Source organism: Mesocricetus auratus, unplaced genomic scaffold, assembly GCF_017639785.1.
Source record: "Mesocricetus auratus isolate SY011 unplaced genomic scaffold, BCM_Maur_2.0 Super-Scaffold_2245, whole genome shotgun sequence".
Taxonomy (NCBI): Eukaryota; Metazoa; Chordata; class Mammalia; order Rodentia; family Cricetidae; genus Mesocricetus; species Mesocricetus auratus.
In genome coordinates this window covers 2979153-2989494 of record NW_024429180.1, presented here as the reverse complement: position 1 = coordinate 2989494, position 10342 = coordinate 2979153, and the positions used below count along the sequence as shown (strand labels likewise).

General features: G+C 50.1%; 1 long non-coding RNA gene across 1 annotated transcript; it reads right to left on the bottom strand.

Annotated features, from left to right (window-relative positions):
* Positions 1-1157: 1157 nt before the first annotated feature.
* On the bottom strand, positions 1158-4821 carry LOC121139971. Its single transcript, XR_005876756.1, has 3 exons — positions 4282-4821; positions 3319-3466; positions 1158-1708 (listed from the first exon to the last, which is right to left on the bottom strand). It is a non-coding gene; the product is annotated as an uncharacterized LOC121139971 (long non-coding RNA).
* Between the last annotated feature and the right edge of the window lie 5521 nt (positions 4822-10342).

Below are 10342 nucleotides of genomic sequence, written 5' to 3'. Positions count from 1 at the left end.
GCCCCTTCCTTTGAGGAAGTAAGTGCTCTCCTGTGGACAGGTTAAAATGAAGATGGACCGCTCTTCGGTTGTGTTGAGACCTGCCCATGTGAAAGGTCTTTTCACCCCAAAGTCTGTGATACCAGAACCTTAATAGTAAGCATTCTGAAATCACAGCCGGAGGACTCTGGCAGCCTCCACAGCAACAAGAGGGGAGTCTTCCCTTAACCAGGTTTCCAGGGTGAAGGGTGTGTGGGCCCAGATGTGCAGAGCAGCCGTACTCCCCAAAGCCTCGTCCAATTCTCCCCTTCAGTGGAAGGGCTTTTGTCTCACCAGCCCAGCAGAGGACGGGGTGCCCGCGCCACAAGCAGCTCCAAGGTATCAGGAAAAGAAAGCCCAGGTGTCCAGCTGTTTGTACTAAGAAGTGTCTTTATTTTGCAAGTGCTAAGAGGTCTCTCTCCCTTGTAGGAGGGAGCAGTCTTATGTATACATATAGTCTTACAACACAGAAGAAAAGCCCCAGGTGGAAGAGAGCGTGTTTTCCTCGTGCTAGATGTTGGCGTCAGTGGGGCAATGCGGGGGCAGGAAGCCAGGACTAGAAAACAGGATGCACCTGTGGCTATCAGCTGACAAACAACTCAGAGACCCTGTGGGGGCTAGGCCCCAGCAGAGGACTTCTGACTGTAAATTAAGGAACCTTGTAAGAGGCAAGAGAGGGCCTGAAAAAAAAAGATGATTATCATTGTGTATGGGATGTGTGTAGGGTGCGTGCAAGCTGTGAGTATGTGAATGGGGAGGGTCAGAGGATTACTTTGTGGGCTTGTCCTCTCCCCCATCTCTCCGTGGGACTGGCTTCAGGCTCACACAGAAGCACTTTAACCTGCTGAGCCTTCCTGCCAGGGTGGGAGGACCTTTTGAAGCAGGGAAGTGGGCTGGGACACAGGAGTTTGAACAGATCAATAAACATGTTTCCCTGCCAGGTGTGGAGTAGCACACCTTTAACACCTTTAATCCCAGCACCTGCCACATCCAGGCAGATGGGTCTCTGTATTCAACACCAGTCTTTTTTTTTTTTTCTTTTGGTTTTTCGAGACAGGGTTTCTCTGTGGCTTTGGAGGCTGTCCTGGAACTCGCTCTGTAGACCAGGCTGGCCTCGAACTCACAGAGATCCACCTGCCTCTGCCTCCCGAGTGCTGGGGTTAAAGGCGTGCACCACCAACGCACGGCTTCAACACCAGTCTTGACGGGGTCTTTGAGAAGGAAGATTGAAGGAGAAGCCTCAAGAGCAGACTGTCTTGGGCAAACTCAAGGTCGATGTTGCTCACGGTGCCCTGGCCCAGGATGTATGGGGTGTGGTTGCCCTCTCGGGGTCCCCCAAGCAGAGCCTTTCACCCCTGCAGTGGTTTGGACCTCCTTCCAAATGCTTGAGACGCCAGCGTCCAGAACCGCTGCAGACCTGACTCCACGGCAGCAGATTTCTGCCTTTGCTGGGTGCATGGTGGCCGCCGAGATCTTGGTCCAGTTCTTCACTCCGGACCCTTGCCTTGGTTTAACCACGGCCAGACTTGCCCGGGTCACACAGCTTAAATGGATTCAAAGTCTCCACCAGCGGAAGTGTCTGGCAACCCCTGGAGAAGAGTGTTCGCCTACCGGATCCTGTCTCTCTATTCGTCCGAGGTCAGCACAGCCAGAGGAAAAGTTGGAGCCGGTTTGTGCAGGAGAACGTTACCTGTGATGGTGGGTGGCGAGATGCACGGAGGCAGACTCGGGAGGGAAGCCTCGAGAGTCTGGAGACCGGAGCGATTTCTGCTCTCGAGCTTCCTGCTCCCCTGCTCGTGGCTCAGGATGTGAGCCCTCGGCTTGCTCCTCCAGTGACTCTACCCGCGCTTCCCTCCCCTGAAGGACTTTATCCCTCAGAAACCGGAAAGCCCAAACAGACGCTCTTCTATAAATTGCCTTGGCCACCGGCGTTTTAATCACAGTAACTGAGACGCATGATGACCCAAGTCAGATCGTCAGATCCCTAGGGCCCACACAGTTTTCCTCTGATCTCCACATGTGCAAGGTGCCATGGGTACACACACATACACATCATATGCAAGATAAGTAAATGCAAGTAAAAAATGTTAAAAAGAAAACATACATATATGTATATGTGTGTATATACGCACACACATATACATATATACATACATACATATATATATATATTTGAGTCAGGACTCAGAAAAAGTGGACCAGCGTAGCAGTAAAGATCTACAAGCAATTGGCTGCCATATGATGGGCTCGTCCTCTCTGTTTTTGGGACAGTGTCTCACACAGCCTAGGCTGACCCCAACCTATGTAGTAGCTAAGGATGACCTGAACTCCTGCCTCCACCCTCCGAGTGCTGAGACGATGGGTGTCCTCTGCTGTGCGGGAGAACGAACCCAGGGCCTTGCACGGGAGGCAAGCAACATTCTGTCAACTAAGCTACACCCCCGGTCTTGAGTTTTCCCTTTTAAAATGTCACGTAATCCCTTCGGTAAGAAGGATCCCAAAGGGTTCCTCTCTTGAGATCAGCAGCAGCATATCAGGGAGGTGGGCTCTGAAATTCTGAAGGGGCTTGACTGAGAGAACACTGTTCTTACTGTGACAAGTATTTCCACAGGGAAGGAAGGCCGGCAGGGACCAGCGTGCTCTCGAGATACGTCTACCCTGTGACTCAGGTGTCGTCTGACCTCTGAACTCCATGAGCTAGCTTCAGGAACCAGAACTAGGGTTTGGCTATCAAGGAATCTGGTTCCGATGCCATCTCTGCTACCTGCTGGCCGAAGGATGCTTGCAACTCATTGAGCTACTGGGTCTCAGCTGGGGTCTTTTTAAAGCCTTCTGGGTGGTTCTAATGGGCAACCGGTGTGAAGTAATTTCTGCGGGCGGATTTCCCCATGATTTTTGCTCTGAGCCCATAAAATGGGGCGATTACTCTTACCTAAAATTTACTTTCCAGGTGCTTAGTTGGCATGTCCCTCATTTCACTATCAGAAAAGGCCCACAAGTCAGCACCACTCAAACCCTAGGGTCAGTGGAAGAACTGAGATTCACAGTGTCCCACCAGCCTCCGGTCGCTCTATCAACAGGGATTTCAGACTCAGTGGAATTGCTGAGGATCAACCAGGCACACGAGCCAATAGATAATACAAAACTAGAGGAAAAAATTGTTCCGGCAGCTTCCCAAGTAATCTGAAGTTCTGTATATAGACACACACACACACACACACACACACACACACACACACACACACACACACACACACACACGTACTACAGGGCGCATGAAACTCAAAACCAAAGCCTTACCTCCAGCGCTGGATTCCCCGGGTCAACTTTGCACTGGGCTCCCAGCAACGAGGTCTGTGGCTTCCCTGCTGGGGTGTGTGTGGGCTCAGATACGGCAGGATACTCTGGAGTTTGAGTCCTGAGCGCCTCTGTCTCCTCAGGCAGCCAGCTTGAATCACAGGAAGGCGTGTAAGTACAGCTCATGCCAGCAAAGCCTCCTCGAAAGTCCTGACCTCTTCCCTCATCAGTACTGAAATCACCTGGGGGCTTTGCTGAGGCCCTGTTGGGACGGCCTCACAGGTGGGGTCCCTCAGAGGCGGTAGCCCAGGGACCACACTTTCTGTTTTTCTGTTTTGTTTTGGGTTTTTTTTTTTTTTTTTTTTTTTTGGTTTTTACGAGACAGGGTTTCTCTGTATTGTTTTGGAGGTTGTCGGTCCAGCCCGGCTTCGAACTCACAGAGATCTGCCTGCCTCTGCCTCCTGAGTGCTGGGACTAAAGGCGTGTGCCACCACTGCCTGGCGGGACCACACTTTCTAAGCACTGGACTAGACAAGTGAATGCCATTGTCCCCTGAGCCTCGTGAAGCTGACTTTGGGGTATCCTGTGAGGCTACTTCATGTGTGGATTGGCACAGGGATGATGCCACCCCTTTTGTCAGCTTGAGGGACGGAGGTCCACGGTGGAATGGTTAGGAAGAAGTACATTTCAGCACACGAGGGCTAGGAATTTAGGGTTTCCAATCTGTGGGGCCAGGTAGTACCTCAGGCTGGATAGGACTGACCCAGGAATGTCAGTCTAGCCGTGAACCCAAGTCCTGGGAGAAAGGCAAGGCTCCAACAGTGAGGGTCACAGGGCCGGGGACACAGCTCAGGGGTAGGGGGCCTGCCGCCCAAGCATGGGGCTCTGTGTCCAACCCCCACTGAGAGAAGCATCCACAGACAGCGCGTCCTATAGGACAGTGCTTACGAGAAGGAAAGCCAGCACCAGAGTGCTCCTTCAGGCAGAGCTTGACGTGCGGGGTGTCCTCCAGTTCATGCCCTGAGCTTGAGGAGAGTCACCAAAGCCAAACGGAGGGGCCCCGAGTCCTGTGAGGCTCTCGGGGTGCCGTGAAAACAAACAAACAAAAAAACCGAGCTTACATGAAGCTTCCTGATGTGTGAGACTGTTCTTGAGAACTGGTGGTGGTGGGGTGGGGTGGGAAATGTCTCCTGCCCAAAGCTGGCGGGGGGACTCTGGACAGCGCCCAAGTTTCTGGCTGGTGTACAGGCAGCTTTTGCATGGTGTCTGTTGGTTCTGTTCCTACCCTGGAAGAGGTAGGAGAGGCACCCACACTCTTGAGTGTGGGCGCACGTGTGTGTGCGTGTGCCTGTGCCTCGTACGCGAAGTTATCATTTTCCCAGGTGGTTTCTACCTTTTTTTTTCCTGGGTCTCTCACTGGCCTGGGGCTCACAGACTGGGTTCTGCTGGCCGTCAGAGAGAGCCAGGGATCACCAAAAAAACCAAAAATAAATAAATAAATAAATAAATAAATAAATAAAAGTAGTTCTGGGTATTTCACACGCGTCTTTGTGCCCTTCACCAACCCAGCAGCCATCTTCCCAGCCCAGGTTTGTGGTTTATTTGTTTTTTTTTTTTTTGAAAGAGTCTCACAATGTGGCTCAGGCTGACCTCAAACCTGCCATGGGATTCCTGCCTCAGCCCCCTCCCCCGCCCCCCCCCCCAGTTCTGGGATTAGGGGTGTGGCAATTGCACCTTACTCTTCTTCACTGTGTGTGTGTGTGTGTGTGTGTGCGCGTGCGTGCGTAAGAGCCAGAGCCGTCAAGACCAGTGAGATCTCCAGAGATCTACAAGGATGACACCAACTGGCAAACTAAGCAGTAGTGGAAAGACTGCCTTAAATGCCCCTCCCTGATAATGATTTTGACGACCACCTTACATGCCATCCTAGAACCTCCATCCAGTGACAGACGGAAGCAGAGGCAGACACTCAGGAGTTAGTTCTCTCCTTCTCCTGCGTAGTCCCTGGGGACTGAACTCCGTTCCTCAGGCTTGGCGGCAGGTGCCGTTGCCTACGGAGACATCTTCTCAGCTCTTTGGCCTCTTCTCCTTGTCGCTTCCTTTCATTTGCCCTGACTGGAGCCTCGGGAGGACTCAGATAGAAATCTGTCAGAGTGGCAAGCCTGACGTGGATGCTGGTGTGGACATTTCAGGGCAGGTGGGGGGATGAAGGGGGATGGGGGAAGTGGGGGGGAGTGAGTAGCGAGCCTCCCCTTCAAACGACCTTGCTTCAACCCCTCTATAGACCAGGATTCTCAGGGGAGGCTCCTCACCAGTCACCTGCGAGGCCAAGATGGGGATGGTCTGAAGGCTTTTGTCTGCCTTTCCCTCTTCCCTCAGAACCCCAGTGCGGCCCTCCACGCTGGTCCTGACTCACCAGATCAAGTTGCTGTAACGGAAAACAAGAGCAAAGCCAAAAAAAAAAAAAAAAAAAAAAAAAACCACGTCAGACGGTGACTCAGAATAGATCAGAATAGAGTGCTGGGCAGTCTGGGAGCAGCTGCTCTCCTCCGGGGTGACTCTCAGTGGAGGACAGGAAACCAGGAAATCGCTGCAGGAGGAGAGAAGTGTCACGTGCAGATGCTGCCTCCTGGGAATCCGGTCCAGCCCTCTGTTAAGGTATTCCTAGAAGTCTGCCTTCCCAAAACCCCTTAACAGGTTCTTAAGCTTGGCCTCGTTGGCGCAGACCTTTAATGCCAGAACTCCGCTGGTGGAGGGAGGCAGGTGGGTCTCTGTGAGTTTGAGGCCATCGTGGTCCACATTGCAAGTTTTCTGGCAGTCAGGTTTGTACAGTGAGACTCTGATTCAGAAAGAAAAGAAAGGAAGGGAGGAAGGGAGGAAGGGAGGAAGGAAGGAAGGAAGGAAGGAAGGAAGGAAGGAAGGGAAGAAGGAAGGAAGAAGGCTTTTAGATCAGCTGATTGTGTGTTATACCCCTCTCTCTGGGTGTGGAGCATGTTAGCTCACGGTTGTAACCTTGGCGTTTGGGAGGTAGAGGAGGGAAGGCTGAGACTAACCCTGGGTTGCAAGAGTTCCTGCCTCATAAAAGGAGTGTGGGTTGGGGAAGATGTCTCTACACGAGAACTTGAGTTTGATGATAACACCCACATAAAATCCTGAGCATGGTGGCATATACTCGTAATCCCATGATCAGTAAGACAGACACGGTCCGAAACCCAGGGATTTCCTGGCCAGTCAAGGCAATCTGATCAGTGGGTTCCATGTCCCAGTGAATGATCTGTGTCTGAAAAAAACTATTGAATGACACTTGAGGTTGCTCCAGTCACTACCTGAATGTGGGAGACACAAGTGCACCCCCTCCCATACACACAAGAGAGAGATAGAGAGATAGAGCAATCAATCAAACCCCTGTCAAACCCCTGCACCTTACAGGTCACTGCCGATGTCTTTATGGCTACCCATGACTAAATATCATCCACGGGACCCCAATCTACTGATCATTCATTCAAATACGCACTGTGCCATTCCATTAACGGAAATTTACTAGCGGCCAAGTGTCTATGGGGCTGGCATAGGACAGACTGTACCTCTGTGGCCTCGCAGTGGGGGACTGAGTGTCAGGTGTGAACCTAGGAATCCAAAGGACTCAGATGTGACCTGGAGGAGGTCTGAATCCTGCTATTCCTCGTCTTCCTGCAGACGGCCAGTAACAGATAAAACCACAGAGCAGTCCAGCGAGACCTTGGAGACTGGCCAGTGTCTGTGAGTCAGCTTCCAAGTCAGGCTTGCTTGCCTTCGGACACTCAAGCAGCCGCCTGCGTTACCCCTGTGGGCAGCCTGACTTCATGCACGTGGGTCACTGTGCATGATGCTAACACCCACATAAAATCCCGAGCATGGTGGCGTACGAGTGTAGCAGCAACAGCTCTTCAAACAAGGAACATTGTGCAGACTTACTGTGTCTTGCTGTAGTTCAAACAGCAGGCATTCCAGAACAAGGTGTAATGGAAACCAGTGTGGTCTCTCTGCTTGAGTTTTGTCAATGACCTGGTATCCTCACTGGTTATCTTATCTTTCAGTTCAGGAGGAGGTAAAGTGTGTGTGTGTGTGTGTGTGTGTGTGTGTGTGTGTGTGTGTGTGTGTGTATCATGGTCTTGCTAGGTAGTCAGGCTGGCCTCCAGCCTACTTTATAGCCTTGGGCAGGCCTTGAACTCACTATGTGGCCCGGGCTGACTTTCGCCTCATAATGCTTCTGCCTTAGCTTTTTGAATGCCAGGATTACAGATGTGCTCTATATCTGAACACATCTGCATTTTTGTCACTTGTCACTGGAAAAGAAAAGAATTCTTTCCCTCTCCCTCTCCAAGAACAAGGACATTTTCTTAACTATAGCAGAATATAGCAGAAGTTACAGGATTTTATGATAATGATGGTATGTTGGTACCTAACTAATTTTCCATTGATGTTATTTATAATTATTTTCCCTTGATTCGGAATCTGGTCTTGTATTTAGTTGACAACGTCCCTTTATTTTCCCTTCATTAGGACCAGTTCGTCAGCCTGACTTTTCTTTTTCCTTTAATGCTACTGGCATTTTCCGAGAGAATATAGGCCATAGCTTTGCAAAGTGTCTGCTGGTCTTGGCTCTGTCTAAAAAAGAAATAAAAGGGCTGGGTATATGTCTTGGTGACTGTTCTATCGCTATGAAGAGACAGTATCATGGTTTGAATAAAAACACCCCCCCAAACCGGGCATTGGTGGCGCACGCCTTTAACCCCAGCACTCGGGAGGCAGAGGCGGGCAGATCTCTGTGAGTTCGAGGCCAGCCTGGTCTACAAAGTGAGTTCCAGGACAGCCTCCAAAGCCACAGAGAAACCCTGTCTCCAAAAACAAACAAACAAACAAACAAAAAAAAAACAAAAAACAAAACCCCCAAGGCCTATAACTATTAGGAGGTGTGGTCTTGTTGGAGGAAGTGTATCATTGGGGTGGGCTTTGAGGTCTCCCTTGCTCAAACCACGCCCAGTGAGGCGTTCTCTTACTGCTGCCTGTGGAGGTGCACACCTTTAATCCCAGCGCTTGGGAGGCAGAGGTAGGTGGATCTCTGTGAGTCCAAGGCCAGCCTGATCTGTAAAGCAAGTTCCAGGACAGATAGAAACACACAGAGGAATCATGTCTTAGAAAGAAGGAAAGAAAGAGTTGTCATGGTCAGGGCGTCTCTCAATAGCAATAGAAACCTCAACTAAGACAGACACCACGACCACAACTCATAATAAAAGAAAGCATGTAATTGGGAACTTGTTTACAGCGTCAGAGGTCCAGTCCATTATCTTCACATGGGAAGCTTGGTGGCAGTTGCTGCGGCAGTAACTTGAGAGCTACCTCCTGATCCATAGGTAGAGAAAGAGGGAGACACTGGGCCTGGTGTGGGCTTTCGTACCCTCAAAGCCCACCCACCAGCGACACACCTGGTGACCAAGCATTCAAATCTATGAGCCTATGGGGGTCCATTCTCATTCAAACCCCCACAGCACGGTTGCTCCCGGCAGGAGAATTGCTACAAGTCTGAGTCCAGCCTGGGCAGCATGTGAGAGCCAGTCTCAAACAAACAAACAAACAAACAAACAAACCTCTAGTTAGCTGTTTGCCTTCACTAAAGACATCGCCTACAGCATCAGCTCTTCCCTATCTGTTAACACACCTAACTCCATTATGTATTTAGCCTGGGTTCTATAGAGAAACAGGACTGATAGAATTCCTTCTACAAAGGAACAGAATGTGTAGGGATTTATTGGGGGGGTGGCTGTGATTACAGGCTGTGATCCAGCTAGCCCAACTTTTTGTCTTCCAATAGAAAAATCCAAGGATCCAATAGTTATTTGGTCCATAAGGCTGGATGTCTGGAGCTGGTACTCAATATATATCAGAATCCCAAAGTCGTAGGCTCTAATGCCAGTGAAAGAATGGGCTTGCCCAGTGACCGAGAGAGCAAGCAGGCAGAGAGAAAGAGCTTCCTTCTTCCACGCCCTTTATATGGCCGCCACCAGAAGGTGTGACCCAGATTAAAGGCGAGAGCTTCCCACTTCGAATGATCCGATCAAGAAAAATCCCTCACAGATGTTTTGGTTTTAGTTAATTTCCAGTGTAATCAAGTTGACAAGCAAGAGCAGCCATCACACCATACCTACACTGGGCATGGGCGAGCCTTCTTAACATCTGGGGCTCCCATGGCGCCAACTGTGTCTTTCAAGGAGTTCATCCCTTCACATCCCCCAGTGAAGACAGGAGTCGGTACCTAGAGCTGGTGCCTGGGCTCTTGGCCTTGACTTCTAAATACCAGCAGCAGACAGCAGTCTCAGACATCTGATAAAACACGTGGTTTGGAAGAATATTCTAGGAACAAGCGCATCAGAAAGGATACAAAAAAGCAGTTTGGAGAAAACAACCTATAGAGGAAGATGAGAAAAGTACCAATATCTGTCATGAGACATTGCAATCATTAAATATCAACGGGTATTGTAACAAATGACAATTCAGAGTAATTTATTGTGTGTGGATGTTTTTTCTTTTTAAAAGACAGGATCCTGATATATCACGGGGGTGGGGGGGAGTGGGGGTGGGGAACGTTGTCTGGAACTCACTTTGTAGCCAAGGCTGGCCTTGAACTTGAGGAGATGTTCTTCCCTCTGTTTGTCTCCCAAATACCTAAATTACCCACTTTTTTTTTTGAGACAGGGTTTCTCTGTATTGTTTTGGAGGCTGTCCTGGAACTCACTCTGTAGACTTGGCTGGCCTTGAACTCATAGAGATCCACCTGCCTCTGCCTCCCAAGTGCTGGGATTAAAGGTGTGTGCCACCAATGTCTGGCTCCCAAATTACCCATTCTTATCTGTCTGTCTGCCTGTCTGCCTGCCTGCCTATCTATCTATCTATCTATCTATCTATCTATCTATCTATCTATCATCTGTCTACCCACACCAAGCCTGGCTTTCAAGTCAGAATACAGAAGACCCTTTAGATTAGAGCCATG